The sequence below is a fragment of the Equus asinus genome, chromosome 2 (assembly GCF_041296235.1).
Source record: "Equus asinus isolate D_3611 breed Donkey chromosome 2, EquAss-T2T_v2, whole genome shotgun sequence".
NCBI lineage: Eukaryota > Metazoa > Chordata > Mammalia > Perissodactyla > Equidae > Equus > Equus asinus.
This window is the reverse complement of record NC_091791.1, coordinates 82,242,964-82,257,879: the sequence shown is the minus strand read 5'-3', so window position 1 is coordinate 82,257,879 and position 14,916 is coordinate 82,242,964. Positions and strand designations below refer to the sequence as shown.

At 48.4% G+C, this 14,916-nt stretch overlaps 1 protein-coding gene across 3 annotated transcripts in view; it reads right to left on the bottom strand.

Moving 5' to 3' along the window:
* Positions 1-14,916, bottom strand: part of GNG4 (G protein subunit gamma 4) — a 69,759-nt gene that overhangs the window by 53,203 nt on the left and 1,640 nt on the right. The window lies entirely within an intron of this gene.

Genomic DNA, 14,916 nt, shown 5'->3' with positions numbered 1-14,916 from the left:
GATGATGATGCCTGCAAAGTAGCTTCTCATGGAGAATTGCCCCAGGTAGCAGAGGTGGTGGGGGGAACGGCAGGGCTGGGGCTGAGGCAGGCCGAGAGAAATTCCACCTCTTCCCAGCAGCCAAAGAAGCCACAGACCACAGATCCGTTTAGCTGATCTGACCTATGCCAGCACCCCTATGTGAAGCACCCGAGATGATAAAGTGCCTCCTGAACCACGTGGCCAGACCAGGGTGGGAAATCTCTGAGCAAGACAGTGGCCAGGGAGGCTGGCTCCAGCTATTTCCGTTTTTTTTTTGAGGAGGAGGATTAGCCCTGAGCTAACATCTGCTGCCAATCCTCCTCTTTTTTGCTAAGGGAGACTGGCCCTGAACTAACATCCATGCCCATCTTCTTTATCTGTGGCATGCTGCTACAGCATGGCTTGATAAGCAATGTGTAGGTTCGCACCCGGGATCCCAATCAGCGAACCCTGGGACGCCCAAGTGGAGCATGCAAACTTAACCACTACACCACTGGGCCAGCCCCTATTTCTCCTTTTAACCAGAAGTCAACTAGTTGTTGTGAAGAGGCACCTGAGAAGGGAGAAGTCTAACCAAGAGAAGGCTATAAAAAGCAAGAAAAGTTACACATGGTCCGGTTCACATACCGTCTCTGTAAGCAAACAGGGAAGAATGTGAAGACCAGTATCCAAATCTGAGAAGCAGATAAAAGGAAGCTCTTGTCCAAGGAAAGGCTCTCCTGGGGGTGGGGAGAGATTCAAAACCAGAGAAGGTTGAGGTTGGGGTCCTACGTGACGGCACAGTTAGTCTCACAGGTCACTAACTAGTTCCCACTTTGCCAGGGAGGGTGAGGGGCCAACAGCCAGTCTCAGAACTGTCCTCTGCTCCCACACAGGGAAGACCCCCGCCCCCTGGAAATTTCCCACCGAGCTTCTCCACTCACTGCCCTGTGGAGGGAGCAAGGCTGCTCAGAGATTCTTCCTGCTCCGAAGCCTGCGGCGGACATAGGAAGGCGATGTGGAGAAAGGCAGAGAGCAAATAAATTTATGGTATACTTAGAAAATTTACCACAACACAACACTGTTAATGAACTACAGAGCAGTAGAAATGGAAGGGGTTTTGCAGACCGTTTTCCAATGGTCTTAGGCGTGAAGGTCCCTCTGAAAAGAAAAATGCAGCCTCTCTTATCGCAGTACTTTTAATATTTACTGACTCAGAAGATATAAAGTGATCTAAAGAATTCAGTAGTACACTTCAATCTGTTTTGATTTTATTGATCCCAAAGGCATCTATGCACATTTGCAAATTAGCAGTATACAAACCCATGACATTCTGTACTGTCTGCACAGGGTTCCCAGTGTGGCCCTGGATTCAGAGAGCTCTTGCAGTAATTCTGAGTACCGCCTTGAGGAAGCTGAGGCCAGGAGAGGGGAGGTAACTTCACCTTCTTTAACCGGCCAGTTAGTGGTTGAGAATCTGGTTCACCATACTGCCAGGGGACGCCCAGGTACCAGCCAGGGGCCCCTCCTTTCACCTCCCTCTGGGGGACCCTGAGGGCCCTCCCTTTCTTTGAACAGGTGAGCCCAGACGAGGGTGGGGGAACCGCTCTCTCTGTGTAGAGAATATGCTGACACTTTCTTTCCATGCTTCCTTGTACCTAAGCCCTCTCCAGCCAGCCAGAGGCATCCACGTTGCCTCAAGGGGAACTCGGATGATTAAAGCAGGAATAGAAAGACAAAGAGGTATTTTGCTTTTTTACTTTCAAAATAGCTTCTGAAAGCCCTCCTCAGGGATGAGTTTTGGAGGCCAAAGCTTTTGATTCATCTGAGGCAGTTTCTCAGAAAGGGAGGACTCCAAAGGCACCTAGAAAAAGAACAGAGAAAGGCCAGCATTGACCTGTCCCTGGGACACCTGTGTTGGGGGGAACAGCAAGCAGGACAGGATAGCCCAGGGCCTGGGGGCCCCACGTATAAGGAGAGAAGTTAGCACTGAGAAACAGGCCTGCGCCCTCTTTGTCTCCATCACACTGGGAGCCCACGCCTGCAGCAGCCTGTGGCCATTCAGGACCATGTCACCCACGCTGGGGCCATGTTCTCCGAGGGTTTCCTGCCAGCAGACCTGCATATCACTGTGGGTCTCGGCGGGACACCTGCCTGTGCCCTCTGACATTGGTGAGCCTCACACAGACTACCCCAGACGACACCCTCAAAGGCCCAGGGACCTCCTGCATGAGAGGTGGTGGCATGTGGATGCCCCAGCATCTTCCCTCTGTACTTAAGAGGGGCACATCTGACCTGGAATCTGGTACCCTATTTCCCTGTAAGGGCATTTGGGGCAATATGATGCAATGGAAAAAGTGTGGAAACCCAGAGTTTCCATCCTGGCTCTGCTGTGCGCCTCGGCCAGATTATAATTCGTTGAGACTTTGCTTCTCATTCAAGAATGTGGATAAAAATTCCTGCCTCCTAGCATTTCTGAAAAGATCAAGTGGACAGGGTGCGTGAACGCTTTTGGTAAACTACAAAATGCTAATCAAATGTTAGCTATTGCTCCTCTGAAAATCTAAGCACAGCCTGTAAAACACTTGGAATATAAATTAGGCAGACGTAGCTAGAGTAGTGGTTTCACGTAATGCCTATTGTGTTTAATATTTAAAAAAAACTTAAAACACTGCCTCAAAATTCCTTTGACCACTTCTTTCAGGCAAAGGCTGGGGGGTGGGGAATGCTTTATATTAAAGAGCTAAATAATTAGAATGAATGAAAGAATTATGAGGTAGAAGCAACATTTGAAGATAGGAGCATTTTAAATGCACAAGGATGCTGTGCTGAAGCAGAGTCTCTTCTTAATTACTGAGCCAGGGAGGTTCTTTAAAACCATCTGACAATGGAGAAAGGCAGAGGTTTGTCTCAGCAAACAGCTCAGTCCGCAGCTGGTGCCTGGCAGAGCTGGGTGATCGGGGGCTGGGCAGCCGACCTCTGCCCCGGGGTGGCATGGACTTGAGCAGATCTCCAGAAAGGAGCCACCCCCTCCACTTGGCCGAGAAGGGCCTCCAGGCTCCGGGCTCCCGCCTGGCCACCTTGCCGGATTCCTCTTCTGATGCTCCCTGTCTCCCCGACAAGCTCCAGCATCCTGAACTGCTGCTTTTTCATCCCCATGAGGCTGGCGAGACGCGGGAGTGGGCAAGCGCAGGATTTGGAGCCAACGGCTGAACTTGGAATCCTGGATCTGCTCCTTACTCACGAAGCAACTCTGGGAGGGTAACTTCACCTCCTGCTTTCTTCAGAGGAAGAGGAACAGTTGTACTCGTTTCTTTAGCTGCTGCAACAACTTAGCACAAAGTTATGGTTTAAAACAACACAAATTTATTATTTTATAGTTCTAGGGTTCAGAAGTCCACGGGGTCAGCAGGGCTGCTGGGGGATGTCCTGGGGGAGGAAGTTTCCTTGCTTTTCCAGCTCCTAGTGGCCATCTGCATTCCTTGCTCACCGCAACTCCTCCATCTTCAAAGCCAGCAGCTGAGCCTCTTCCAACCTCTCCGACACTCCTGTCCTCCTCTAATGAGGACACTGCGATTACACCGGGCCCACCAAATAAGCCGGGGTAATTGCCCCATCTCAACATTCTTAACTTAACCACACCTGCAAAATCTCTTTTGCTCTGCAAGGAAACGTATTCCCAGGTTCCAGGTGTTAGAGTGTGGCCATTATTTTTCCTAGCACAGTAACTGTGAAGGAATAAATACTTAAGGCAATGTAAGACACTCAGAGCCTGGCATGTAGTAACCACTCAATAAATGTTAGCTTCTATTATTATTATTTTTTAAATTTTGCTCAAGTAGCAACTCAGCCTGGAAAGCCTTCACCACTCATGGGCTCTGTCCCAACCCTTTCATCTGGCCAAACCCTGAGAGCTCCTTCTGGAACATTCCCCGACCCAGGCTGGGTCTGGGTCCTGCTGTGTTCAGGTGAGACCTGTTCTTAATTCTGTTATCATCCTCTGTCTCCCTCGCTGGATTGTACATCCTTCAAGAGCTGGGAGCTCCTCCACTTATCTCTGCTGTGGGCAGCAGCATTCACACGTCTCCTCAGTGACTAACGGTCCTTCCTGACGCCACAGCAAACAAGGCTGGATGCAGGCTCACACACCTGCCGGTGCCCAGAACCACCAAGCTGCCACCTGCAGGGGGCGGGGGAGGCGGGAAGTCTGTATTTGGGGGCCATGGTGCTCTGTGCAGAGGCAGTTCTTCAGGGTGAGTAGCCGGGTTCCCCATCAAGGGGGCTCTCTCGTGAAGAGCAGGGGAAAACAGATCCATGTGTTCGGCCTTACAGGAGACCCGGCTCCCGCAGGGGTGTCAGCCACATGGCATTGTTGGGAGTCACCGTCTCACAGCTCCAGGAGGGTCGTGAAGGGCAGGCAGAGAAAACGGGGCCGGGGACGCTTAAGTCATTTGGAGGTTATCCGACACAAGAAAGAAGGACTCATTCTGCAGAAATCATCAGGGGTTGTAAAACTCGCAACGCAGACTCCCAGGCCCGAGCCCCGCCGTGCTGAGCCCGACCGGCCAGGGCGAGGCAGGATGCAGTAGTTGTGACAACTGTGCAGTGATTCCGCCGCGCAGCAGGCTCCGGGCCACGGCCGGACCGGCCCGGAATTTTACAGCCAGACTGTGCTACAAATATGCTTCCCAAACAGGCGTGTAAAACGGGAGGCACAGCTACTGCAGCCCAAAACCAGACAATCTAACTGCTACCCCGTCAGGCCACACGTCAAGACGCTGGGAAACCGCTCCTGCTGAGCTGCGTCCCGCACCCAGAGCGGATGGAGGGCGCTCTCTGCTCCAGATCGTCCAGACCCCGGGGTCTTCGATCCAGCCTCTCAGGCGCACCCTCCGGAGGGCTCTGGGGCGGGCCCAACTCCTCTGGCTCAGGGCTCCCGCCTCTCTCGGCTCCTCCTGGCACCTGGTGCATCAGGAGCCTCGCGGCCATCCGCCCAGTCTCTAGATTGCTGCGGCCTCCACGGAACAGTCAGGCTGTGGTGGAGCGGACGAGACCTACATCCTGTACCTTATTTTGCTAACACTTCCTTCCTCTGCCTTGAGCTACACTACCAAATGCTTCTTTACAGAAATGCAGCTTCCACAGTGTATGCTGGGGCGCGGTGGGAGGAGACGGCCGGATGAAACCCGGTGCTGTCATGGAAAGCAGCTGAGCATAAATAATCTGTCAGCCCATCACGTTTGCACTGGCTCCACACTTCTCAGACAAGTCGTTTGCATAGTCACCCGAATGTTGGATCAATCGAGGAAGTCCTACGAACAGCCTATTGAAAAGCTGTAACCCCCTTTCTCTGGCATTCCCTATCTCCCTTCCGTGTTTTATTTTTCTCCCAAGCACTGATTACATTTTAAGATGCTTATTTATTAATTTATTTATTTAAATTACTTTTGATTTTCTCACGTTTTTTTCCACAGAATATGTGATTTTTTTAAATAAATAAAATTTATTATATTTGGTGTGTTCACCACCAAAAGTATAGTTGCCATCTGTTACCGTACACATGTGCCCCTTTACCCCTTTCGCCCTCCCCCAACCCCCTTCCCCTCTGGTAACCACTTATCTGTTCTCCTTATCTATGTGGTTGTTTGTTGTTGTTTTTATCTTCCACCTAAAAGTGAAATCATACAGTATCTGTCCTTCTCTGACAGTCTGACTTATTTTGCTTAGTGTAATACCGTCAAAGTCCATCCATGTTGTCACAAATGACAAGATTTCATCTTTTTTACGGCAGAGTAGTATTCCATTGTGTATATATATATATATATATATATATATATATATATACCACATCTTCTTTATCCATTCATCCATCAATGGACACTTAGGATGTCTCCAAGTCTTGGCTATTGTAAATAATGCTGCAATGAACACAGGGGTGCATATATCTTTTTAAATTAGTATTTTCGTGTTCTTTGGATAAATACCCAGAAGCAGAATAGCTGCATCATATAGTAGTTCTATTTTTAATTTTTGGAGGAATCTCCATCTGTTTTCCACAGTGGCTGCACCAATTTACATTCCCACCAGCAGCGTATAAGTGTTCCTTTCCTCCGCATCCTCGCCAACATTTGTTATGTCTTGTCTTTTTAATAATTCTGACTTACTATTATAAGTCTGATCCCTCTACTAAAATGTAAATTCCCTGAGGGCAGGGATTTTTTGTGTTCCCCTCCACCGCCTGCTTTTGTTCGCTGCTATGTCCCTAGCACTTAGAAAGCACAGTGAGGAAAACCAGCAAACGGATGAGGAAGAAGAGAAAACCCCACCTGGGCGTGTTTCACAGCTAACAGCAGAGGTCCAGGAGAAGGCAGGGCAGGAAGAACCAGAGGCAGGACGAGCTCAGGGGCCTTCTGTGAGTTGCCCTGGTTACGGTGAAGCAAGGCCGGGGCCCAGCCGTCCACCAGGGTGTGGTGGTGGGTCGAGGGTGACCAGGAGGTTTGAGAGAAACATAAACCAAAAACTCATCCTTAGGTAGAGACAAGCCCTCAGCAAAGGCTCATAAACTGTCATCTCCGACGTCAACACACAGTGTGAGGTGGTGCGAGCAGCATCAGAGCAAATCCAGAAGCATCAGGGGGACAAAGGACTCATAAACAAGAAGCAGGGCTGCCACTGCTGGAGCACAGAGAGAATGAGTCACCCAGGGAAGTCACTGCGGCTTCCCAGAGATGGGCGGGCCGAGCAGCTGCAGGGCCTGCTGGGCAGGCGGTCCCTTTTAAGGGACTTCGACACATGAAAACTCACCTAATTTACAGAATAATTTTTGTTTTGCCCAAACTTCCTATCTGTTCTTTGAAGCCTCCCTACCTTGTTTACCATGACCTGGAGCCCCCCCGCCCCCCCTGCAGGGCTTCACCTGGGGACCAGCGACGACTCAGTCTCTGTCTCCAGCCCGACTTCCGCCCCTCCTGGATGGCACCTCCTCACCAGCACGTCATACCCTCGCTCCACTTCCCCAACTTGCTCCTCCTCTTCCATTCACTCAACCACGTCACATTATCCTCTCCATCCGGGCCCACACTGGAAACCCTGGGCTCCCTGGACACCAGCCTCCTTTCCCCTCCATTTCTGGTCAGAGCAATGTCGACGGATGCGAAGGCCTGAGCATTCCAGGGTGGACTGCAGTGGAGCCTTACCAGCTCTCCCTGCCCTCCCTCTCCTGCCTCAGCCCTCTGACTTGCCCCACACAGCAGGCACAGCCAGAGGGCCAAGGCTAGCACCTCCTAAATCCTGCTTCTGCTGAACAGTTGGCCTGGATCCCCATTCGTCACAGAATAGACTCTTCCGTATGTCACCCAAGAGTCTTCATAACCTGACTCCAATCTGCCTTTTCTGCTCTCCCCCCTGTGCTTTCACAACTCTGGGCCTTTGCACATGCTGGTCCCTCTGCTTGGGAAGCCCTTTCTTACTTGTGTGGACTGTAAAATCTTACTCAGCTTTCCAGGGAGAGCTTAAGACATGACCTCCATTGTCAGGCCCCCATCCCACTGCTCTGAGGAAGAACTAATGTGCCCATTATCATCACTCCCACAGCACTTGAAGCAGGTCTGTCACGGCACTAATCCAGCAGTGGGTACAGTGTTTTCACACACATCTTCCCCTCCAGGTTATGAGTTCTGTCAACGGCATGACTATGTCTTATTTATCTTTATATTGTCAGAGCCTAAAATATCTGGTGCACAGACTGCAGGTATTTGTCACATGTTCAGTAAATGAATGTCTTAGAAACTGAGGGTTTACATACAGTCTCTTAGGAACGCATCAATGCTTTCCGCAAAATACATCATTGAAACAGTCCTTCCACGGCATCCAGCGCTGACGATGAACTTGGTTGGCAGCAGTAACGCATGGGAAAACTGGAGAAAGGCTGACACCCCAGGAAGACTGGTCACGGTGAGGATCGGCAGAACTCTGTGACGACAAATCCCATGACAAAGACAATTTCTATTTCATAAAAATGTGCCTGGGTCCAGGCAAACGATTGACTTATTTCAGACACTATTTACTATAACATATTCCAGCACAAGGAGAGGGTTTGGAGAGAAACTGTGGAGTTCAGAGGAATCTGACCCATTAGAGAGCAGATGAACTCAGGGGTGTCGGGCTGCTTCCCCGTGCTGGACACATGATGCTTCTGTCCAACCTCTTCTAACAGCTCTGAGAACACAGAGATGCGACAGAGCGGTGGCCGTGGGCACATTCACTGCAGTGTAGACAGAGCAAGCATGGAAAGGTCCATCGGGAAGAAGCCAAAAAGAGTCAGTTCTACAAGATCAGCCAGGTGGAGAAGAGTGCTGATACACCAAACTCCAAGTGGAAGGGTGATGAGGGAAAGCCACTCAGAGACAGGGACAGGGGTGGGGGGTGGGGCAGACCCAGAAGGGGTCCACCCAGGTACCCAGAGGGCTAGATAAGCAGAAGACTCCGGTGACCTTGTCCCTGTTGGATAAAATTCAGCTAAAGAAGGGAGTGCAGGATGCTGACAAAGGCCAATTTACGTACCTATACCTCACCTTGTTCCAGAAACAATTTGGTGGCTGACGTCACTGTCAGTTTGCTTTGTTATTTCCCTTGAGGCTCGACACTTTGGGATTCTCCACTCAGATTCCACCATCATCCCTTCTTGGCCACACTCCAAACCCACCACTGCCCTTAAGAGTTCAGAAGCCTGACTGTGTCTTTACGTCCCCATAACACGTGCTTCCTCCTGATAACCATCAGACCTGCACTTGCACACCTAAGTAACCTGTCCCCTTAGCCAGGCGGCGGCCCTCCCCTGTCCACGTGGCCCCACAGGCGACAGGGGAGAAATAAGCATCCACAGACTGGTGGAGCCCTTGGGCTGTAAGTGAAGTTAACTGGGCCAGAGAAAACAGAATTTCCCCAAGATTGACAAACAGAAACTAACCAAATGGGGATTACTCATGCTGGTTTAGCATGCCACAGGCTATGGGTCCAGACTCTGCCAAGGAAAGGTCCTGCTGGAAATCTGAAGAGGATCAGAATATACCACCCCATAACATGCCACTTTGGCATAAGGACTATTTTGAGCTGAAGGCAATTAAGCAACAGCAGACAAGGGAGGAACTCTCTGGCCTCCCCCTTTCTACCTAGAAGCAGGACATATATGTCCCTTTGTGAAGGTGCTCTGCCTCCCATCTCCCACACCAGGAGGAGGAAAACAACCATCATCACTGGAGAGAGAAAGCCAGCACCAAGAACACACAAACAAACCTTACTAAAATGACCCTTATCTTCCATTAGTTTCCCCATACAGTCACCTTCCCATAATTTACTGCCCCTAGAAGCTCAAACCTCTTTTGCTTTGTCTTGTCACTTTCCCATTACGTATCTCCCTTTGTTAAAATAGTGCATAACCTCTTAAACCTAACAGCTTCTTTGGGTTTTCTCTTCTTTTCTGTGAAGCTCCTGTGTGCATGTGTAATAAACCTTTTCTTCTGTTAATCTGGCTCTTTTCTCCTGTTAATCTCTCCTGTTGTTAGTTTAATTCACAGGCCTCAGGCACTAAACCTAAGAGGGTAGAGGAGAAGTTTTTTCCCTCCTCTACAGCTTCCATCAAGGATATGCACAGCAGGTACTCCAGAGCAACAGGACAGGACAGATGTCTCCCCAAATCAGGCTGGAAAAACACTCCAGGCAGGACACCAGTTCGTGGGTATGCCTGGGGCCTCATATAGATAAGGAAAGATGGGAAGGTGGAGGCCACTCTGATAGTGGGTCCCACAGATAAAAAGCGGTCCTCTAGCAGCAGACTCAGTCTGTGAGGGTCCTGGGCTGCCAGAATGTCCCAATAGCATGTACCGAGAGAGAAAACACAGCTCTTTCCATGGTGTATCAGTGTTTTGATTCTGAGCATATAAAAGTGGGCTCTTGCCTAAAACCATAAAACTCCTAGAAGACGACACAGGCAACAAGCTCCTTGACATCAGTCTTGATGGTAATTTCTTGGCTCTGACTCCAAAAGCAAAAATAAACAAGTGGGACTATAGCAAACTAAAAACCTTCCACACAGAAAAGGAAACCATCAACAAAATGAAAAGGTAACCTGCCGAATGGAAGAAAATACTTGTATATCATATATCTGATGAGAGGTTAATATCCAAAATATATAAAGAACTCAAACAACTCAATAGCTAAAAAATGATCAGATTAAAAAATGCATAGAAGATCTGAACAGACATTTTTCCAAAGGAGACATAAAGATGACCAACAGGTGCATGATAAAGTGATCAACGTCACTCATCATCAGGGAGATGGAAATCAAACCCACAAGGAGCTATCACCTCACACCTGCTAGAATGGCTACTATCAAAAGACAAGAGATAACACATGTTGGCGAGGATGTGGCAAAAGGGAGCCTTGTGCACTGTTGGTGGGAATGTAAACTGGTGCAGCCAGTATGGAAAACAGTATGGAGGTTCCTCAAAAAATTAAAAATAGAACTACTGTATGATCCAGCTATCTCACTTCTGAGTATCTATCTGAAGAAAATGAAAACACTATCTGGAAACAACACTTGCACCCCCATGTTCACTGCAGCATTATGTCAATAGCCAAGACACGGAAGCAACCTAAGTGTCCGTCGATGGATGAAAGGATAAAGAAAATGTGGTGTATATACAGTGGACTATTATTCAGCCATAAAAAAGAAGGAAATCTCCTCATTTGCAACAACATGGATGGACCTTGAGGGCATTATGCTAAGTGAAATAAGTCAGACAGAGAGAGACAAATACCATATGATCTCACTTATATGTGGAATCCAAAAAACACAAATTCCTAGATACAGAGAACAGATGGGAGGTTGCCAGAGGCAGAGGGTGGAGGGTGAGCAAAATGGGTGAAGGTGGTTAAAAGGTACAAACTTCTGGGGCCAGCCCAGTGGTGTAGTGGTTAAGTTTGCGTGCTCTGCTTTGGTGGCCCAAGGTTCGGGGTTTAGATCCTAGGTGCTGACCTGCACACTGTTCATCAAACCATGCTGTGGCAGCGTCCCACATGCAGAATAGAGGAAGATGGGCACAGATGTTAGCTCAGGGACAATCTTCCTCAAGCAAGAAGAGGAAGACTGGAAACACATGTTAGCTGAGTGCCAATTTTCCTCACCAAAAAACAGGTACAAACTTCCAGTTATAAAATAAACAAGTACTTGGGATGTAATGTACAGTATAGTGACTATAGTTAATAATACCGTATTGCACATTTGAAATTTGCTAAGAGAATAGATCTTAAAATTTCTCATCACAAGAAAAAAATTGTTATAACTATGGTGAATGATGTTAACTAGAATTACTGTGGTGATCATTTCACAATATATACAAATATTGAACCAGTACGTTGTACACCCAATAAAAAAAAAAAAAGTGGGTTCTGTTGCTTGAGCTGGGAGGCAGACCTTGCTGTATGGGGAGTGTGCAGTGGGCAGTCAGAAAATCAGGCTGCCCCAGCCCTTACTGCTGCCAAACTGCTGTGCCCTATGCCTCCAAAAGCCTGACCCCCAAGAAGACAGAGTCCTGGCACCACCCCCCACCATCCGCCATCCCTGTCTCTGCCTCTCCAGCTGTGTCTAGAACCTGGGCCACCGAGCTTGCTGGCCGTCAGGGAGAATAACCCGCTCACAACACACTGCCTTCAGCAGTCTCCGGACGCTGCTCTGCTTTCTACCCCCCTCAATGTTCCCTTGCTCTCTAATTCCATTTCTCCTACTTGGACCTTCATACTTGCACAGTTTGGGTAAAAATCTCTTCATTTCATATATTTGTGTGATGAAACACAGGAAGAAGTAAATACAGTTGAATTCGGCTGGCGACTATGGGAGCACATTTATTTTTCAGCTTAACACCTTTTGCTGTAGTTGTAGAGGTGTTCTAAGAAGAATTTTTAAAACAATTACAAATGTTTCCCTACATCCTATTGTTATCGCCCTGCCCCTGTTCCTTTGGTGGTGACCGTGGGGAGGGGATGGAAGAGAAGGCCCCACAGCTGTCAACGAGAACTGAGCGCCAGGAGGAAGCGCAGGGACCAAGGAGAAAAGCACAGTTAGTGCCAGTTAGCGATCCAGGGCTGTTGCTCCGGGCTGTGCAAGTGTTCCTTGGCGGGGGCGGGGCGGGGAGGTGGGGACGACTTGGGCCCCAGAGGGATGCTTAAAGCATTTCTTCTCTCTCTTCTTTTTTCTTCCTCAGTCTCACAGCACATGTCCCACTAGAGAGTGCCAACCCAGTCACCCAGAGAAAATGGTTTGAGAAATCTAGGAAGAAATCCTCTCCTTTGGGAAAGGAGCGCATGCACACTCCCTGGTCCGGGTTGGGGGGGGGGTGTCTCCATACACTTGACCATTTCTTCTCTTCCACACGTCTCCATCGCTCTCACTTCCGATTTGTATATGCTTTTCCTTGGTTAGCTAAAAAAGTCACTACCACCCACCAAACACTCCTGGACAGAAAGGACACTAGCAGTCACCATTGCTTTTTGCTAAGGAGAAGCCTGGCAGGTATGGTGTGAGAGTTAAAGGAGATCATCCACAGAATGCATCCAGCCCAAGCCAAGCGTTCTCCCCAACCCCCCTCCAAGATGCCAGCTAACCTGGGCTCCCTCCCATCTGGTCCTCTCAAGCTGGGCCTTGGTGACCTGCTCAAAGATAGCCAGGAACCTTAGGGCTTGAGGGAGGAAAAGCTTCTCCACAGCCACACAGACGTCCTCACTTCTCCTTGGACACCCAGGGCCAATTCCACAAGCACCGTATCTTCAACACACCCCAACTCCCCCATCTGCACAAGATCTGCCATTTTGTCTGCCGAGTACCATAGGAAAACTGACTGCACCCCAGCTGCCCTTTGACCTAACAAAAGCTCCATGACAATTAAAGTGATCTGAATGCTCCAGCTAGCTTCCTGAACTGATCCCTCTTTAAGCACCCATTGTTTTCTCTGCCCTCACTTTTCCTTTCCACAGTACTTCTTGTCTCTACTTCCTTCCCTTAATGGAAATTTCATTGGCATTTGTTTTCACTTCTGATCATTTACTTAAGATATTTGGTTTATTCTTCATATGCTTTTAACCAGCTAGTTAAAAATTTTCAGTAGGATTATGCTAATTTCTATAACTGATCTCCATGTTTTCTTTTCTGATATTCATTTAGCTTCTCTGATTTTCAGTTAAAATACCCTTGCTGGCTACTGTTGAAAGGATATTTTTGTAGTATTTCTTGCGCATTAAGTTAAATTTCAGTTTCTGGTTTAAGAAAACTGAATAAATAATCTCTACCTGAATAATAAGTCTCTTTATGCCTGAGGACATCTGGAGTGAATAAAAACACCAAATAAAAAAAGGAAAACCTGCAAGAGTAGATAATAGTATGTGCTCATAAAGGTATTCTGAGAGCAAACCAGGTAACATCTTAAAAACATGGTTTCAAAATGCCATGAAGAAAAAGGGTAATCTACTGACATCATTGCATTATTAGACATTCTCCCGTCTTCAAGTAGAACAGCAATGAGACGAGGTAAGAAAAATGTGAGACCCGGCTATAAATAAATGGCAAGGATCTGTGTTGGAGACTTCAGCCTTTTCTCAGCCATCTGGCTGCCTTCCTCAGTAAGCAGTAGTTGTGTGGTATGCATGTGTGTGTGTGTGTGTGCGTGTGTGTGGCATTATACACCATCACTCCTAAAGCACCACCCCGTCCTCCTGAGACGGCCACCAGGCACTTGCTTCCCCAGGGACCAGGGGGATGACAGCGCCCGAGTCCCACCTGATGTTCCACCATGTCGAAGAATGTACTGAGATTTGGGGACGTTGGGGACTGTCATTTTGGCTTTAAAAACTGTAAAACGAATACAGGAAAAGCTTTTTCCTGGTTTCTCTACCATCAATTTGCATGAGAAACATTAAAGGAAATTGCCTAGGCAATCATGGGACTACTGGGAATGACCCTTTTGCTGTGCTGTTTCTCAGCTGGCCAGACATCTTCCACAGGCTTCCTTTGGGCAGCTTTATTTTAAGGAGGCTGAGGATTGGAGCCATGTGTGGGTGGAGGAGCAAACAGGAAGCCCATTGTCCTAAATAGTGATTTCAGCCTAATAACCCCATGGTGAGGCTACTCATTAATTAGCAAAGCATCACAATAAACCTTGCCTTTACATTAACACCTGCTATTTATTATATGCTATATCCATCTCTTATCATGACTGATAATTGAGCCAACCCCACACCTCAAAAATAATTCATAATTTACATGTATAGTGTCTTGCTTCTCAGGACTGAAAAAGGCTTTCCATTTATCACCTCGGGTGTTCCCACAGTAGCCTCCTGCAGGGAACAGGGCCAGATCAGATGGCAGCGTGCCTCCCTTCCCCCGCAGCATGCAAAAATCACGAAAAGGATTTCCCCAAAGAATCAAGAAGCCAGCCACAGAGCCCAGGTTCCCTCGCTGCCGCTTTGAGGCATCTGCCACTGAATTTTCCTGTCCCACTGTGAGAAGGACGCATCACAGTGAAGACTCAGGAGCAGATGATAGGGATGACACGTTTTAACGGGGAACACCAGTGCTGCCCAGGAGGCCTTTTGCTCTCACCCAAATGGCCGGCCCTGTGCCAGCCTTTTACAGTCCTGGGAGACAACAGAAAGAGAAGAGAACCGACAGCGGTGGAGAGCTGGGAAGACGGTGGGAGATCTGGTGTCCACGATGCACTTTCTCACTCGATCAAACTTTAACATTTTTGGATTTCCTAACACCCTAGCCCAAGCCACACAAAAATAAGTAAATCCTCCCATATTAAGAAGTCTTCTCCAGCCACACCTCTGCCCCCCTACCTCACCCTCCAGTTATTATTTGTAGGG